This window comes from Mauremys mutica, chromosome 8 (assembly GCF_020497125.1).
Source record: "Mauremys mutica isolate MM-2020 ecotype Southern chromosome 8, ASM2049712v1, whole genome shotgun sequence".
Lineage (NCBI taxonomy): Eukaryota > Metazoa > Chordata > Testudines > Geoemydidae > Mauremys > Mauremys mutica.
The window spans coordinates 30,082,669-30,101,983 of record NC_059079.1 but is presented as its reverse complement, the minus strand read 5'-3'; the positions used below and the strand labels follow the sequence as shown (position 1 = coordinate 30,101,983).

At 41.3% G+C, this 19,315-nt stretch overlaps 1 long non-coding RNA gene across 1 annotated transcript in view; it reads left to right on the top strand.

The window, feature by feature from the left end:
• The window catches only part of LOC123376061, a 189,139-nt gene extending 187,500 nt beyond the window's left edge, over window positions 1-1,639 (top strand). The window contains exon 5 of the long non-coding RNA XR_006581669.1: window positions 1,575-1,639. This is a non-coding gene — a long non-coding RNA (uncharacterized LOC123376061). The remainder of the gene's footprint in view (window positions 1-1,574) is intronic.
• The last annotated feature ends 17,676 nt before the right edge of the window (window positions 1,640-19,315 follow it).

The following is a 19,315-nucleotide window of genomic DNA, read 5'->3' as shown; positions in this document are numbered from 1 at the left end:
TCGTTGTTTTTATAGTTGAACGGTGATAGCTCTTTACCTGCTTCAACACTTTGAGGCTGAGTTCACCTGAAGCCACTGATGCAGGCAAACTGACAAAAATATGCAATGCAATTGGGACATTAGGAAACACCCCCCGAGAGTCCAAGTTCGAGTATTTCTTGAAGCAATTCCTTTGGCTTGCAATCCAATTTAAAGTTTGTGGAATATATTCATTTGAGGAAGATGACCTCGTCACTGAGATCTTTTGAGATTTCTTTGTTGTACTGTTGCTGAAATTGTTCAGCTGCAGAAAGTAGATCTTCATTACTCAGTCTGTTGTACTGCCAAAGACACCCAAAAAGAGGACAAATTAGTCACAGTGACTCAAATCGACGTGTAAAACCTGACAGAATAGAGTCAGTGATGACAAGGAAGACATTGATCCTATGTAGCCTATCCACACTTGAAATCTTCTACTGTAAACGTACACAAATGCTGAATGCTATAGAAATGCTGATAAGACTTAAAATGAAGGAATACTAATTAAGAACACAAAATGAAACAGTCAGGTTATTATCCTTATCACTGAATCAAAACTCAAGCATGCAAGGTGTAATATAACAGGCTGAGCTGAAGACAAAGGGATGACATATCTATAGTAAACACATATACTGATACAGACAGAGGGATAATGTCCAAAAGTTTTAAAAGTGTGTCCTCATGAAACTCACTGTACAAGATTGTCCTCACAAATTTTCACCTTGAATCTGGGCCTATAGACTACGAAAGCCAATGAAGATGGCCAAGCTACCAAGCAAGGGCTGAACCAACCAACCAGTCACCTCTTTTAGCCACCATATGAAGATAATAATGAGGAATTCTCACATATAAATAATTCCTTAGTCAGCTAAACATAAAACTATAAAGACACTAAAATGTAACAATGCTCTACCATTCAATGTGCACTTGATCCGGCACCAGCCACTAGTAGTGGTTTGTTTATATAATCAGCTGATCTGAGAGGACACATTCATCACGGTCTAATCTTGTGCCATCAGAACCGATATATTTTTATTAATATTTATGAACATTTAAAACTTTTTAATATGATAAAATCTCTATCAGTTAACAAAAAAAAGTCTTTTACCAAATCACATCTCTTATTTGCTTAAATTTGCAGCTCTAAGCCGAGGGAATGTGTCCCATTTTGCTCCGATAGGGATGCGCATAAAAACAAGTCGTTAATTTTTTGTTATTTGATAAGTTTCGCAAGTGTCTAAATTTGAGGCCCCCTTTGAGCTTGAGGCCCAGGCCAAATGCCCCCCCCCCCATTGGCCCTGTATGTACTACTGAATGTAACAAATGCAGATTGAGTGGCAAAGGGAGATCAGTGCTAATCTATGAGATTTGAGAGAGAAATTCCATATGGAATGTATCAGAGGACCTATTAGTTTTCATTAGATGCTTTAGTTTAAATTTTTCATAAGTGCCAATATCTGAAATCTACTAAATAAATAAAATAAAATAGGGACAATTGTTATGTACTGTATGTAACTTTATATTCTATGTAATTTAAATTGTTTTCCTTTTTGTAGAGAGAACACTTCCACTCGGCTTAGCTGTGTTACTTCAACAATGCATATAACTGCAGTCACAATTCACTGATGCATCGTTTTTAAGGCCACCAGGGACTATCAAATCATCTAGTCTGACCTTCTGTATAATTCAGGCGATGGAATTTTATGATAACTAAAGCATGTCTTCCAGAAAGGCCCAGTCCCGATCTGAAGACTTCAACTGATGGAGAATCCACCACTTCCCTTGGCAGTTTGTTTCAATGATTTATCACTCATACTGTTAAAAATGTGAGACTTAGTTCTAATTTGAATTTGTCTGGTTTTAACTTCCAGACCTTGGTTCTTGTAATGACTTTCTCCATGAGATTAAAGAGCCTGGTATATTAAAGAGATTAATGTCTAGTATATTCTTCCCAGAAAGGTATTTATACGCCATAATAAGTAATCTCTTGATTTTTTTTTAAATCAACTAAATAAATTGAACTTCTGAAGTCTCTCACACTGAGATATATTTACCAAACTTTGAATCATTCTTGTAGCTATTTTCTGAACTCTTTCCAATTTTCCAACATCCTTTTTAAATTGCAGAAACCAAAACTGTACACAGTGTTCCGGTATGGGTCTCACCAGTGTCGCATACAGAGGCAATCTTCTCCCTGCTGCTACTCACAACTCCCCCTTTATACACCCTAAGATTGAATTGGACCTTTTGGCCACAGCACAGCACTGGGAGCTCATGTTGAGTTGTTTGTCCACTCTGACCCCTAAATCCTTTTCACAGTCATTGCTTTCGGAGATGCAGTTCCCCATTCTCCATGACCTGCTTTCTTTGTTCCTAGATGTATGATTTTACATTTGGCTGTATTCAAATGTATTTTTGTTTGACTCAGACCAGCTTACCTAGCTATCCAGACCACTAGAAACACCCTCATTTGATGATGATTCGCCAACAACATCTACTTTTTGAGAGCTATCAGTAAACTAGTTCTTAATCCATTTAATGTGTGCTCTATTGATACTGTATAGTGCTGATTTTTAATCAGAATGTCATGCAGTGCTAAGTCAAATACCTTACAAAATATAAGTAAAAGACAACTGTGTAGAGGTCATAATCAACCAAACTTGGAATCTTCTCAAAAAAATCAAACCAGGTTTATTTGACAAGACCTATTTTCCATTTACATCATTTACATTCATTATATTCCCATCATTTAATTATTTATGGGTTGAATCTCATATCAGCTTTTCCATTAATTTGCCCAGGACAGAAGTCAGGCTAACCAGCTTATAATTACCTTGTGTGATGGATTAGTATGTGTCTATTTCAATCTGCAAACCCTATTCTGTTTTGTGAACACCATTCTGGTTATAAAATTATTCTGTGCCTTCACTTTGGCACTGCAGCCTTCATCTTGGGCTGAAAACACACCTAAGGTGTCAAGAAAAATCCTTGCCTCTGGCAGCGGGCTAATAATGGAGAGAAAAGAAGAGTCATCAACCTGGGCAGTCTTCTATTTCAATGGAAGCATCCTAGAACAATCTGCTGGCTGCAGTTTCCCAATCTGGACTTCAGGTGGACTGGAACTAAACAACAAATCACTTGATGAGGGAATTGAAGCTACTCAGAGGAGTTCCCTGACAGACAGAATGGGAATGTTGTGAAAGGATAAGTGCTGTTCTGAGGTGGTACTCTTTCATTGGCCACCCAACGAGACAAGATTGGGCTGGAGGAGAGGAGGTGTAAAAGAATCTTGGGATCCCTGGAAGACAATGAATATGATCCAAAGGACTCACAGGAGGGATGAGGAAACTGAGCAGAGTCTTGCATGCAGCTGTTTAATATTTTTCCATAGATCTGTATATAGCTTGTGATTGTTTAAAAGTGCTTCTGTTGCCTTCACTTCCCCTCCCAAGCAGCTCGGCCTTTTAATCAAAGTTGTCCTCTGTTGTAATTGTAGAATTGGAGCTTTTTGGCCATCTAGTAAACTCTTCTTAAATAGCTCCCAATTTTCATTTACTTCTGTCCTAATTTTTACTCCCAATCAATTTCATTCAGAATTTTCCTCAGCTGGGGGAAACTAGACCTTTTAAAGCACTACGTGTATATATTTTTGGTTGGGGAGATTGCCATGTAGCCCCCTTTGACCTTACTGCACAGCCTCACCTACCAATTTCCACAGTCTTACTTCCCTCTCCACTGCAATAATTCAGTTCACCAAGTACCATTCCAGCCATGCAAATGCCATTCCCCTCCTAAAACAGATCAAAGCACCACCCTATTTAAATTTAAGAATACCATCCAGTGCTATGTAGAAAGTAATCTTATTTCACAGCACATAAAGCCAACTGTACAAAATCCGGGGAATGCAATTTTCTATTACAGTGGAAGAAGGAAGTATGGCTCTGCATAGAATTCACTTGTGGACTCTTGCATGCTCTTGTGTGCTTGTTCTTGCCTGTTGCTCCAACGCCCTGTTGAGGAAGCACTTGTGAACCTGAAATCTCACTGAAGACAAAGATTCATGATATTCATGATATTGAAATTAATAGCCAGAATGGGCTAATTCTGTCCTCACCCAAAGCCTCGCAGCCCTACCAACTTCACTGAATTCAGCTTAGAATTAAGTAAAATTATTGAGTCAAAAGCTTTCACTCCACTCTCTCCATTCACATTTGGAGACCACATGGATCTGTTCTGTGGCTACTCAGAAAGCAGTACGACACTATAGTGAAGGTAAGGCCTCCCATCACAATTGCATGTACCACTTCTGCAATTCTTTCAAAACCCATTGGCCGAGTCAGTCCAAAATCACCCCAAAACCAGGAGTGAAATCCTGGCCTCACTGAAGTTAATGGTAAAACTCCTATTGACTTCACTTACACTCATACTTCAGAAGTGTGTTGGTTTGCACAGGCAAAACCTGTAGTGACGCTTAAAAAAAGGTGCATTTTCTCTGTACAAAATGGTTGTGGTTGCAAGTTTTTGTGAGCACAGTTAAGGAGGACCAGTGAAAATTTGCCTCAGTCATTGTGCAATTTCATTGCAATCAGATGACAAGCGACAAACCATGAAACATACCTTGCCCCTGTTCATGATCATCCCCTGATACTGTCCATGATAAAATAATCACATCGTTGGCTGTTCTGGCATGAAGAGCAATAATTTTACATGGGGGAAACACATCAGTATGGGGTCCAGTAGAACTGCAGACAATATGAAGTAGCTTCCTGAGACTTCTGCTGAAGCCACCTACTCTGGTTTGAATATCTTCATTACTGATAACTGAGGGTCTTGATGGGTTCATCTGGATCTTAGCTACAGACACACACACACTCTTGGATTTGTCTGAACATTTTCACATTAAGGAGTTCTGCAGATACTGAGACCCCCAATTCTGATCTCACTTATACTGCCGTAAATCAGGAATAACTCCACTGAACTCAGTGGAGTTGAGAGACCAGAATCACTCCATAGTATGTGCTCTGTATCTTCAAGAGTACTGAATTGATGAGAATGAAAATAATATCTAAGTGAAGTACTTGGGACTCAGCATAAAATGGTAAGTGTTTGACATTTGCTAAACCTTTGTAACAATTCTGAATGTAAGATGATTGATTATGATACTGCAGTGCCATTGGGGTACATGGCACTTTACAGAAGTAGAGGCAGGAGAACTTCCCATATCTGCCTTTTTCACAGGCAAAACATAAATCCGTGTGGATTTATTCCCTCTAAAGCCCCATCCACATCACAAAAATAGTGTTCTAGGAAATAATGGTTTTAAATGTACTGTAAACACCAATTTAACTACCCCTTTTTTGCTCCTGTGTAGAAAGAGCAGAATTTAGTTAAAACAATTGCTGAAAAGCATCCAAAACTAATATCATCCAGCTGGGCAGATCCTTATACTTATGAAGCTCTCTTAGCAAGGACAGCAATGCTCTAATGCTCTTTAACAGTGTTTGAGAGAATGTGATGCTGTTATTTATTTCAGTGTATCCACAATGGAGTTTGTTTTACGTGCCTCACCCCGCATTACTCCATCTTACCATTTTCTGTGTCACCAGGTATATAGATAGAATGGCACTGTGGGGTGTGGTCTGACAGTCTTGTTAGCTCATTGAACATGTACTTTCAAGTTGTATCTGCCATTTTCACAGAAAGAATATCTGTACCTGGAATAGTCACCATCATTCTTGACAATGTCTGACCCGAGACATAAAAAAGAACAGAATTAGCACAAAGAAATTACTGCATTAGTTAGTTCTTCATTGTTAGAAGGAAACTCAAAGGCAACGACAAGGGAAATTTCTGCTCCGATTTATAGCCCATGCAACTCCATTGACTTTGGCGCTGTACAAAATCACAGAGTAATTTTGCCCAGGCTGTTTAGAAAGTGACCAAGAGAATGAAATCGGAAACTAGAACGCTTGCTTATCACCCTGCGGGATACTGACTGAGGGAGCAGCTGATTTCTCAGCATGGGAGAGTTAAGGGATTTTTATTTCCTGGGCCTATTGCTTCCCAGCATGGATGATCATACAACTATATCATTAAAGCCAAGTAAGCCAAAGTCAGACCACCTTAAGAAAAAGGCCACAGAGTCAAACCACAATGCTCAGTTAAAAGACAATGATGCAAGTGCTACACTTTCAACAGGCAGGCACAGTTGTGCAACTGGAGGGAGCTCCTGAGAGGCCTTTATTAAAATTCTGACAAAAACTGAAGGGGGTGGGTGGGTGGGATGATAATTCTGTACATGATGGCTTTACTCCCTCTTTGTATACGGCTAACCAATCACTTTCAGAGATAACTTTTCCTTGGGCCTCACAAAGAACATACATTTTGCCTTGGAATGCACCACACAATTGATATTTTTCAAGAAATTTCCTAGATTACTCCCATTTAAATCTTCATCCACAACCAACACTTCTAAAAACTCCTATGCTACACTATCAGTTATACCTAACACATTTTTCATTAACTAAGTATACCCACTTCCATTAAAGCACAGGTAATCAAAGTATGTTAGCCAATTTGTAGTTTCTCCTTCTTGACTGGTTATGAAAAAAAATAGATTCCTAATTCCCACACACTTCCTTCCTCTAAGCACATATACACCCAGTAATAGGGTTGCAGTGAAAAATATTTATGGGAATCCTTGTTAATTATTAGCTACACTGGAACTGGTTATAGCTCTCAATCAGTCCTTTCAATCTATCAGAAAAAAATAGAATTACTAGATATCTTTCAGTTCTAAAAGCATATTTTGCCCCACATGAGACCATCCATTTTCCCCTTAAAAATAAAATCTGATTCCTAAAAAGAACAAAATACATAAGATATTTGTCTTCATAATAATGTATAGCCCTTTCTCCCCCTTCTTACTCTAGGTATATTTCAGCCATAATTCCCCTTCCCTCATTTCACTGGGCTTTGGAACCCATGTCCCCTGCCTAGCAAGTGCTACTCAGTTGAGGGCAAGTCCCTCTGTCATACAATGCCAAGTAGAGTTCTACTGTCCTTGATTCACATAACCAGGAAAACAACACTTTATTACTCCTGCCCCAATAGCAAAGAGACTGGGGATCCCACAGCAGTCAAGGTGACCATTTGGGCAAGCAGTCCCATCATGCTAGGTGGGGTGGGTGTGTCCATGCAAACGAGATCAGCCCCTGAAGTCCTTTTCCACAGCTTGCCACCAGATGTCAGGGTAGAGCTCATTCTGTATCTGCTTACATTTATATCCTTTCTATAGTGTGATTCTAGGAAGGGGAGGGGAAAACAAATGAAAAAAAACTTTTTTTTTTACCATGTTGCTATTGTACAAAACAGTTATTGATCAAGACAGGACCTGAATGCTACTGTGTATGTAAGTACTTATTCTGCTTGAATGCAATTTACCATTCTTTACCTTTCATTTTAGCAAGTTTACATCTTTGCTAATTGAATTCTGCTTTCAAACCCTTTTTCAACTGTTGATTTAGCTCCAGTTCTCTGAAAGTATTTTTAGTAACATAATGTGTCATTGGTTCATGATTGTCTTTCAAACCTCAGAGGAGGCAGCATGCTCCTGTAGAGACTATAGTGTATGGAGAGTGAGAGGAGCAGGGTTCTGTACCTAGTGCTGTCACCCTGAGACTTTCTGAAAGTCAGTGAGGCCAAAGTTCTCAAACTTGAGCACCTAGATAAAAGTGGTCCTACTTTCAGGGGTTGAGTCCCTATAGCTGCCATTGATCAAATGGGAGTTGTGGTTGTTTGTGCCTCCATAGACCAGGCCACTTATATCTCTACCTATGGATTTAATAGCTAATTTTGTGTGCCAGTGTTTGAAAGACTGATCTTTAAACACTCAGTTAAAATGGGGGTTGAAAGTAACTGAGATCTCTGGATAGCAATCGCTGTAGATTGAAGCTAGCCCCTCGTTATCAGCTCAGTATTCAAGTTACCTCATCCTGCCCCAACACCTAACTTCTCTGGGAAGTAACTGATCTTCCAGAATTTTTGCGTTTCTTCGCTCATTCTAGGCCAGAGTTTTTCTGGGAAGTTTGATTAAAAAAAAAATCAGTCAAAGCATTTTAAAGCTATGGTATTTTAAAAACGACCAACATTCTTTTCCACATCCAAAATGGCTTGGATTTGTTTTGTGGGCCTTGCTGAGGAGAGGTGCCTTTTAGTTTTGGGAGGCACATGATGGAAGAAAAGATATGTAGACTTGTTTTTAAGTGAACAGGTCACCATCCAATACCCATTAAAGTCAACGGGAGTGCTTCTAGATTCCTTCTGTTAATGTCAGCGCATGTTGGATCTGGCACATAAAAAGCAACATTCATTGAATAATAGGTTTTTTTTGTAATTTAATTGTTTTTAAACATAAGCAGCCCTTCTTCTTACTCCAGCTCCTGACTGTGTGAGAAGTGGGGGCATGACCTGAAGAGCAGGAGACCAAGAGACTCAAGGCTCTTACAAAAGCTAAAACCATTAAATTCAGCTTAATTTAAATGGAAACTGATTTAAAAAACAAAACTTTCTGCAGCGTTTGTAACCCCAGCATTGCACTAGCGCAGTGGTTCTCACATTCTTTATGGTGTGGACCACAGCTCCTGCCATTTGTGCCTCCTCTCCCCATCCATGATCACATAACATCCCGGTGGCAACTACAGCAATTGCTTACATGAAAGAGTCACACTGAGAAAGTAGTTGTGTACAGTAGTAGTATTTTCTTTTAATGTAGTTTAACAGCTGGGGATGAGAGGAAGAGCCATCCCCCTGTGACCAGCCGCCCATTCACAGACTGCCAGCCAGCACTCTGCAGAATTGCAGTGGTCCAGGGACCAGAGTTTGAGAATTGCTGTGCACAAAATTAAAAAGTGACTAGACTGTTTTCATTATCTCCACTTAGAGAAATACAAAAACTAAACAAGCAGCTTGAGCAGTGGAAAATAAAAACGGATAGTTAAAATTCTTTGTATTATAATGATCAAAGTTATTAGTCACACAGGTCAGGCCATTTGTTTCTGTAGATATATAAAAATGCACAGAGCTATATTCTCCTCTCTGCCAAAATGAACAGATGTGGCTCTGACCTGGTGATAACAAGGTGAGAGGCCATAAAAGGTGTAGGGCCAGCTCCCTTACATACTCCCCCTTCCCATGCTCCATTGTATAGCTTTGTGCTGTTAGAGCTCTGTGGATATTTGAGGATGGGAGAGGAGAGAGCCAGGCAGCAGCAGTTCCCCACACCGTGCTTCCATCCCGAAACCATGGATATCTGAGTAGGAATTAATGATTCTTCTCACAGCATAAGATTCTACTGGTCCCTACAATAGTTGCAAGTGGTTATACGCAAATCTGGTGGGAGAATCTGGTTGTTTGGAGGGTCACGGTGGACTTTGTTTCAGTTTCATCCGCATCACCTCTCAGAGATCATCCAGATTTCACGCATTCATTTGACTTGCGGTGCACTAAAATGTGCTATAGCTAAGGTGAGAGGCAAAGTAGGTGAGTTAATATTGTTTATTGGATCAACTTCTGTTGATGAAAGAGACAAGCTTTTGAGCTCCACAGAGCCATATCCTCTCTGAATGGGAGCAATTAACTCCTCATTTTGCAAAATCCACTGTTTTATATTGGTCAAATCCTGTTGTTTGTCTTCCAAGAGAGTACTGTCAGGATAATTCATGACAAGGTAGATTGGGAAAGGCCAAGAAAAAGACTACAGAGAACAGCCCCATGTGTATACATAGTGTAATTTATTTATTTACATACATACATATAAATCTCCATACGCTCTAGGTGTCTTCAATGTAACTTAAAATACATTAATATCCAAATATAACTAAAGTTCAGGCATTAATATAATCTAAATATAACTCACTAACAACAAACCAAAAAATTAGAAGCTCAGATTACTCTCCCATTTAAATCATTTCTCACTATTAAAATCCCTTCCCCCCCCCACCTTCTGACAATTTATAAATGCTGGGGAAACAAATATGAGATTTGCTCATATAGAATAGTTTGGTGTTGACCATTATAGGATGTGACATGTTGCATAAATAATAAATTGTTATTTTTAGCTGGAGAATAATTTGGTAAATATGTTTCACGTAAGCCACACCACAGCAGCAGTAATTACTGGCTAAACTTAGTAAAACTGTTTTGCCAATGGACAGGGAGATTCTAGGGTACTAGGATAGGCAGCAAATTCCAGGAAGACGAAGTAACCAAAACAATCAACTCAGTCTTGTTTACATTCTTCTACAGTGGGATTCTAGGAAGGGGTGGAGAAAAAAACCCAAAATCAACCCCCCTCCAAACTTTCAGCAAAGTTGCCATTGTGCAAAATAGTTCTTGATAAAGACAGAGCCTGAAAGCTGCTGAGTATGTATGCATGTGCTCTGCTTGAGGGCATTTTACCATCACCTTTCACTTTAGCAAATATATGTATCTTGGCTGATTGAACGCTGCTTCCAAACCCTTTTTCTACTGTTGATTTATCTCCATTTTGCTTAAACTATTTTTTGTAATATAACATGTCATTGTTTTTCAAACCTCAGAGGAGACAGCAAGTTCCTGTAGAGACTATAGTGTAGTGAGAGTGAGAGGAGCAGGGTTCTGTACCTAGTGCTGTCACCCTGAGACTTTTTGAAAGTCAGTGAGGCCAAAGTTCTCAAACTTGAGCACCTAGATAAAAGTGGTCCTACTTTCAGGGGTTGAGTCCCTATAGCTGCCATTGGGAGTTGTGTTTGCTCATTGCCTCTACAGATCAGGCCACTTATGTCTCTAAATATGGATTTAATAGCTAATTTTAAGTAACAGTGAGTGTTTAAAAGTAGGGTTTCCATCTTTCTAATCCCTGAAACCTGAACACCCCTGCCCCACCCCTTTCCCCAAGGCCCTGCCTCTTCCTCTGAGGTCCCACCCCTGCCCCACCTGTCCATCCCCCCCCCCCCCACCCGGTACTCACTCCCTCATCCCCTGGGACTCAATTGCCACCTGCAGAACTGGGCTGGGAGGAGCCTGCCTGCCTGCCCCATCAGAGTACAGCAGGGCATGGCAGGGGTCAGTCCCTGGAGCGAGGGGATGGGGAAATTGGGGCACAGCAGGGCGGGGGGGGAGGCCCATCCCTGGAACGAGGGGCTGGGGTGGGGAAATCAGGGCACAATGGGGTAGGGGGAGGCAGACAGGTTACTCGCCCCCCCCGGATGGCACTGGGACCCATAGATGCTGGAACCAGGAGTGCAGGGAGGTGCTGCAGCACCCCCTGGCTTGAAGTGATTTCCATCATATCCAGGGTTTACAGTTTGGTTCAATGGCTCTCAGCACCCCCACTATACAAATTGTTCCAGCATCCCTGCCAGTACCTACTTTGATGACTCCGGGAGCAAGCCAGTTCTGTCCATCAGGCTGGGGGATGGGAAGAGCGGCAGGTGCTAAGCAAGGCTGCTCCTCCAGGCTCCGACAGCAGCGACTGTTCTTCCCACACTCCCACCCCGTGGCGCAGGCCAGTTACTGCAGGTAACCAGACTTTTAGTGTCTTTCAGCTTCCCCTTTCAATCGGACATTCTGGTTGAAAACCAGACACCTGGCAACCCTATTTGAAAGACTGGGCTTTAAATGCTCAGAAGCATGGGGGTTTAAAGTAACTGAGATCTATGAGTGGGAATCAGTACAGATTAAAGCTAGTCCCATGTTATCAGCACAATATTCAAGTCCTCCTTCTCCCCACTCCCTGCATTTAACCAAGAAGAAACTGATCTTCCTGAAATTTTGCATTCCTTGTCTCATCCCAGAACAGAGTTTTTCTGGGAAGTTTGATTAAAAAAAAAACAGACAAAGAGTTTTAAAGCTATGGAATTTGAAACCTTCCTTTACACTCACTTTTCAAAACTTTTTTGCCACATGCAAAATGGCTTGGCTGATAAACTCAAAAATTGTTTTGTTGCCCTTGGTCAGCAGAGGTGCCTTTTAGTTTTGGGAGGCGCATGAGGGATGTAAAGATATAGAAAGAGTTGTTTTTAAGTGTATAGGTCACCATCCATTAAAGTCTACAGGAGTGTGTCCAGAGTCCTTCCCTTAACCTCAGTGCATGTTGAATCTAGCACATAAAAAGCAACATTTGTACTATAAGTATTTCATAATTTAAATGTTTATAAATATAAGCAGCCCTTCTTCTGATGTGTGTTAGGAGTGGGGGCATGACCTGAAGAGCAGGACACCAGGAGACTTAAGGCTTTTTCAACAGCTAAGACCATTAGATTCAGTTTAATTTCAATGGAAACCGATTTAAAAAACAAAACTTTCTGCAGTGTTTGTAACCCCAACATCGTACTAGTGCAGGGGTTCTCACATTCTTAATAGTGTGGACCACAGCTCCTGCTATTTGTGCCTCCTCTCCCCGTCCATGATCACATAACATCCCTGTGGCAACTACAATTGCTTACATGAAAAAGCCATATTGAGAAAGTATTAATGTATTAGTATTTTTTAAAGGTAGTTTAGCAGCTGGAGATGAGAGGAAGAGCCTGCCCCTTGTGACCAGCTAGACGTTCAGAATCTGCCATCCAGCACTCTGCAGAATAGAAGTTGACCATGGACCAGGGTTTGAGAATTGCTGTGCATGAAAATCTGAAGGTAAATTTGGTAAAAAATGGACTAATTTATTTTCATTGTCCTCACTGAGAGAAATACAAAAACTGAACAAGCAGCATGAGCAGTGGAAAAATAAAACAGATATTTAAAATTCTTTGTGTTTTAATGATCAAAGTTATTAGTCATGCAAGTCAAGCCATTTGTTTCGGTAGATATATAAAAATGCACGGGGCTATATTCTCCCCTCTGTCAAAATGAAGAGATGGGGCTCTAACCTGGGGGTAACAAGGTGAGAGGTGATAAAAGGTGTAGGGCCAGCTCCATTACATACTTCCCCTTCCCATACTCGATTCTATGAGCTTTGTGCAGTTAAGGATCCTTGGAAATTTGGGGACAGGAGAGGACAGAGATAGGCAGCAACTGATCCCTACAATGTGCTTCCATCCAGAAACCATGTGTGATGGGATCCCCAGGGTGTGGCCTGGGACTGTGGGACCGCTGTGCCCCCTTATCTCTCCAGCCTGGGCTGTCTCTTACAATGCTTTGCTAGAGACAAGCAGCAAACCCCTCCAGGAGCTGTTATCACTCAGCACAACCGCACGTGGAGCCCCACACCTAGCTAGATTGCATGAATGCTCCCCAAGCCACTCATAAATCACACAAAGAAAGGCACCAACTGAATCCCCACAGCTCCTAGCCTTGTACCTCAGGAATACACCATCTTGCACTGCTCAAGACAAGCAGTGCAAGTTTATTAATTGGTTCACCACTTCATCAATGGAAAGTGGATATACACCAGCCTTTGTTAACCTGAGCAGATTTACCAAACACTTCAGGCAAACTCACTGCTAAAGATAAACAGTAAAACAAGTTTATTGACTACAAAAGATAGATTTTAAGTGATTATAAGTGATAGGCAAAATGTCAGAGTGGTCACCAAAAATCAAATAAAGTATAAGCACGCACTCTAAACTCTCAACCCTATTAGACTGGGCAACATAGAAATTAAGCAGTTTTTTTACCCCACTGAATATTGCCGTTCATAGTACACAGGTTTCACCCTTGAAACTTGGGCCAGTCTCCTCTGTTGTAGTCTTCAGTCTTCTGAATGTCCTCATTGATCGCAGCATAGGTGGGGGGAGGAGAAAAGGCCAAGCATGGGGTCACTGTGTTCTGTTTTATACCCTTAGTCCATGTGCTTAGAGAACACAAATCCAGGCATGTCTGGGGGCTATTGTTAAGTCCCCAGGGAAGGATGAGAAATTCCCTTGGTGAGTCATTGAATTGTAACTCCCTTGCTGGACAATGGCTGTTGATGGTTGTTTGACACCCTCCCGGATGTTGGTTACTTTCCTTGTTGTTGTCTCTGGGGAGCTAATATCTGCCTGATTCCCCAGCTTACAGCATGTTTTACTCACAACCATAAAACACAATCTCATACCTTCATATGCACTAATGATATACATATTTAGATAGAACAATGACTTTCAGCAGATCATAACCTTTCCCCTGATACATTACATGGCATGCTTTATATGCAAGATCACAACTATATATAAATGAGGAATATTGGGGTTATAGGGCGCTCCCCTGAAGTATAGAATGTTACACCATGGATATCTGAATAGGAATTAATGTTACTTCTCACAGCATAAATTTCTACTGGCCCCCACTGTAGTTGCAAGTGTTCCAGCTACTGTTCTCCAATAGGAGTTCTACTGGTAGAGATAAGAGGAACATGAGAGCTGTGTGGCGGGATTGTTACCCACACAAAATTGTCTTTTACTTGCACATCCACCTTTACCCCATTCCTAGGGCTCATGGCATAATTTATGCTCTAGGGCAACCAGCTTTACCCTTGTGTGGGCTCAAAGCATAACCCTATTAATTTAGGCACTCACCCTTACCCTTCCATAGGCTCAGGGCATAACCTTACACTCTGTGCATTTGTGGGGTCTTTTACCAGTGAAAAACTCGTACATAGTAATATCCTACTTAACCTCTATTTTAACAATCAACAAAACCGAATGCACAAGCTAAGCATACAATGCTCACCACTCCCAATAAGGCACATGGACTTTTCTTGATGGCCAGTCAGGATCAGGTCATCTGGGGGACTTCTGCTTCTGCTCTGCATGGTGTGATTGGCAGGGTGTTGAGGTCTGGCAGCTCTGATCTTGGGGCTGTGTCCTGGAGTTGGTTCCCAAGAACTTCCTTTTGGACTCCAGTTTATATGGTGAAACTTGAGTCCTGCTTAGCTATACCTTAACCAATCATTTTACTAAATTTTACCAAACAATTTTCTAACCAATCCTAACATATTGTAAAACTATTATTTAACCAATCATACCCCACCACCTTCATTGGTTTACACCTAGCAAAATTAGTTATGCAACAGACAGAAACAATCAAAGAACCAGACAGAGACCACACAGATAAACAACAGAGAAGTGGGGACCATAAAGGCAAAACAATAGAAGTACAGATTTTACAGTCACAACTATTGATAAGTGATTTCTTGTCAGACAGAATGCTAGCAGACAGAGTTTTCTTTAAACAGCTTAAGATTTATATCTTTATCCGGTGATGGTGGGTACTGTAAGGACAGGATCGCCTTCTTAACAGCCTGATATTACATTGTTTTAATGTAATCTACATGGAATGTGAGGATGTGACGTTCTGCTTTCCTAATATGGCTGCAGACAAAGGCCTCAGACCTTACAATATGGCTGCAGGAAAAGGCCTTATACTTACAGGATTGAGAGATGTACTGTAGCAGCAATCTTGACTTTGCGGGCATGGACTGGATGAACATGCATTGTTGTTATTATAACTTCTGTCCTTCCACTCTCCATCTTCCTTTTTTGTCCTTCTATGACAGTCACTTGCTGGCATGTCAAATTTAGGCTGTAAGCACTCTGGGGCAGGACTATACCTGTGTGTCTGGGGCACCTAACACTGTGCAGGGCACTTGAAAATAATAGTGATGATGATGATGGCAATGATCTAATAGGTCTTTTCCATCTCACATTTCTATTATATTATAATACAGCATGCAGATGAAAACTGATCCATGAAACAGTAAAGAGAAGACATCAGTTGATACACGCAAAATCAAACTCCATCTTAACGTAGTATATTAGTATAGGCCTTGATTCTGCAATGATCTCCATGTAAGTGGACCTCTGCACATGTATGAAGCCCTGTTGAAATCAGTGGTGCTCTGAATGAGCCTGGGGTCCACCTGCACAGAGCTCATTGCAGGATCAGGCTCATATGCAATACAAAGATTCAGACAAGAATAAATGACATAAGATTATTATGCATATTAGTATAAAGTAAAATGATTCCCAGCATAACTGGAGAGTATTAGGGGAAACCTTTTGAGACTTTTACAAAATTAAAATAATGACATTTGTTTAAAGTTTGTCTGAAAAACACAAAGGACTAGATTAAAAATCTGATACGTCTAGAAACCGATTTACTTTCTGTGACCATGGTTGCTAGAGGGGCCACACTGAGACTGCTCAATGAGGGCAAACTGCAAAGAATGGGGTGGATGATCCCCAAAACTGGGATTATTCTAATACTTAGATTCATCAAGACAGCAATATCTTACTGGTTACCAAGAAGCCCCAAAATACAGTTTCCCTTAAACAATCCAGTCCTGGGATCCCACCCAAACAGCCAAGTCAAATATGGTGAGGATTATATATATAAAGTTCTATCAATCCTAAAATATTGGACACATTACCCACCAGGGCAATGTATATTTCAGATCTTACCTAAATACACACTTACAGCCAATACTTATTAACTATCTAAGAGAGAGAGAGTATTGGGATTAAAGATCATTATATATATAGATATGTATAAATAAAGTTCTTAGGTCATAGCAGAGATGGTGAACTGCTGAGTTGTATAAAATCCTTCCAGAATCAGTTCATTAGGTTATAGTCCAACCAGGCAATCCATGTGCAGAGTCTGTTTAAATTCTTCCTTGAAAAATAGCAGGGTAATCCAGACTGGAGCTGGAGACCTCAGTCTTGTGACTTAAACTTCCCCTGATGAAGTTCAAGCAGATCAGGCCCTAGAGTTCTTTTATAGATCTCTGGTAGGCTACGACAGCCTCTTGACAGTTGATAATACAGCAGGCATTCCTTGGTTGAAGACTAGGTAATACACATTGTTGCTTTTAAGTAAACCTCCTATTTCCTATGTATACATAGGTAAACTAGTAGTATTAGTTAAAATAAGGCAATTAACCATTCAAACTATCAAGGCATTCCATTATGGAACAGACGATTTAAGATGAAGACAACGTAAGTAATATTATTTCCTGCAATATCTTATATCTTTGATCTTAAGGTTAACTGAACCATCTGCACACATAATATATTGTAATTAAGACATGCAAGGGAATTAGCATCCATACGCTAATCTGTTTACAATGTTAACATGTAATAAGATACAGATAAACACAGACAAATACAATTAGTATTTACCTCTAATTCTCTAACAGGACAGAAATCTCGTCCATTTAACATGGGTTGGATAACCGCCTACCAGGAATGGCCCTGTTTACCACTTCAATACTTCCTTAATATGTCCTTAAAGGTTGATTTTGAGTTACTTAGCCTGCTTGTTGTCTAACCCTTGCTGGCTCAATATCAGACTTGCATTTAAAGGACCAGTGTCATGTAGAGTTGCCAATTTTGGTTGGATGTATTCCTGAAAGTTTCATCACATGACATAACATTTAACTAAAGATTAATCGTAAAGTGCTGGAGACTCCAGGACAATCCTGAAGGGTTAGCAACCCTAGTGTCATGGTTGCAGACTGAAAATGTTACTTACTTTAAGGCCTACATTTGGGTATTTGAAAGCCAGTGGAGCACTGATAAATGTGTGTGCATGAGGGGTCAAGTGCCAGTAGTGCACCAAAGGATGTGCATTGAGGTGTAAGGTTTGTGCATAATGCTTGGTGTGTGTTCTAATGGTTAGAGCATTGGCCTGGGGCCTCAGGAGACCTGCGTTCTATTCCTGGTTCTGCCACTGGCCTAATGGGGGTGTACGAGGAGACTTTGGCAAACCACTAAAGTGCTTGAAACCACTATGGCTTATTGTTAAAGGTGGCTGTAAATTGGCCTTTCAGCAATCTCAGCTTGACCAAGGCAGGAGGGGAGGGAGTTTTGGCTGACACAGAAAGGGCAGCTTGACCCCACGTCCTTCCTGATAAGAATTGTGTTGAAATTGCTGATACATGCATTTTAAAAGAGTAGGATATGCCCCAGGAATGTCTATTGGGGTCTCAAAGCTGCAAACTCTGGGAAAAACCCACACCTGGTTAATCAATAATCAGAAGGAACCTCTTGCTGGATCATTGCAACTGCCTACTTAACAAGATTTCTTTAAGGGACATGTCATTCTATTACTAATGTATAAATAAGGGGAAAAAGTTTGAGATGGGAGGACTCTTCAGGACTGGTCTCTCCCTCTGGATGCATCTGGTGTTCCCCTCCGGCTGATGGGCTGCCACTGTGCCACTCGTGAGACACAGTCAGCTTCAGTAATTATCAGGGGTTGGGAGTGTTTTATTAACCTGTTGCAGACGTGTGTAAGTGCTTGAGACTAAGTAAAGGTTAGCTTTAAGTGAAAGCACTCTTGTGTTGTCCTGTTTGTGCCAGCCATCTATCGATTGGACAGCCATGATTTATTTCTTGACACCTCCTCGCACAGAGTAAAAGTTACCAAGAGCTTTGGGTTGAAAGAACCCTGGGAAATCACTTCATCTCTCTGTTCCTCAGTTTCCCAATCTGTAAAAAGGGGTTACTGATACTGACTTCCCTTGTAAAGTACATTGAGAGCTACCGATTAAAAGAATTGTATAAAAGCTAGGTATTAATTTATTATTATTACAAGGGTGTGTGGAGACCATGTTTAGTAGCACTGTCTACTATACAAAACGTGTAGCTTTCACTCCACCCCATGCTGCCCTTGTAGCTAACCACTGCTAACCCTTGTGTGGCAGTAAGTAGTGGTGGGTAGTCATGGTCTCACTCCACATTTCCTTTGGAACGTACAGCACTGCCAGCATGAGTCTGAATCAAAGCTCATTGAAGTCAGTGGATCAGGCCCACTGTTAACAATCTCTCCTCTTGCACTCAGGCAGCATAAGCACCAAATTATGGCTGCCTCCTTTACAGATGTGTTGGAGGTGACGTGATTCGCTACATTACATAGGCTGTGAGCTCTTTGGGGCAAGATTGTCATTTACACTGTGTGGGAAAAGCAGCCAAAGCAATGAAGCCCCAGTTGTAGTTGGGTCCTGTAGGTCAGAGGTGGGCAAACTATGGCCCGTGGGCCCCTCCTGCCAGGTCCCTGAGCTGCTGGCCTGGGAGGCTAGCCCCCATCCCCTCCCCTGCTGTTCCCCCTCCCCTGCAGCCTCAGCTCACTGCACCACTGGCGCAATGCTCTGGGTGGCGGGGCTGCAAACTCTTGCCAGGCAGTGCAGCTGCAGAGCCGTGGCCTGACCCAGTGCTCTGTGCTGTGTGGTGGCGTGGCTGGCTCCAGCCGGGCGGCACAGTTGAATCTCCTGGTGTTCTGGGTGGCACAGCTGTAGTGCCGCCAGCCACTGGTGGGGGCAGGGTTCTGGGAGGGCAGT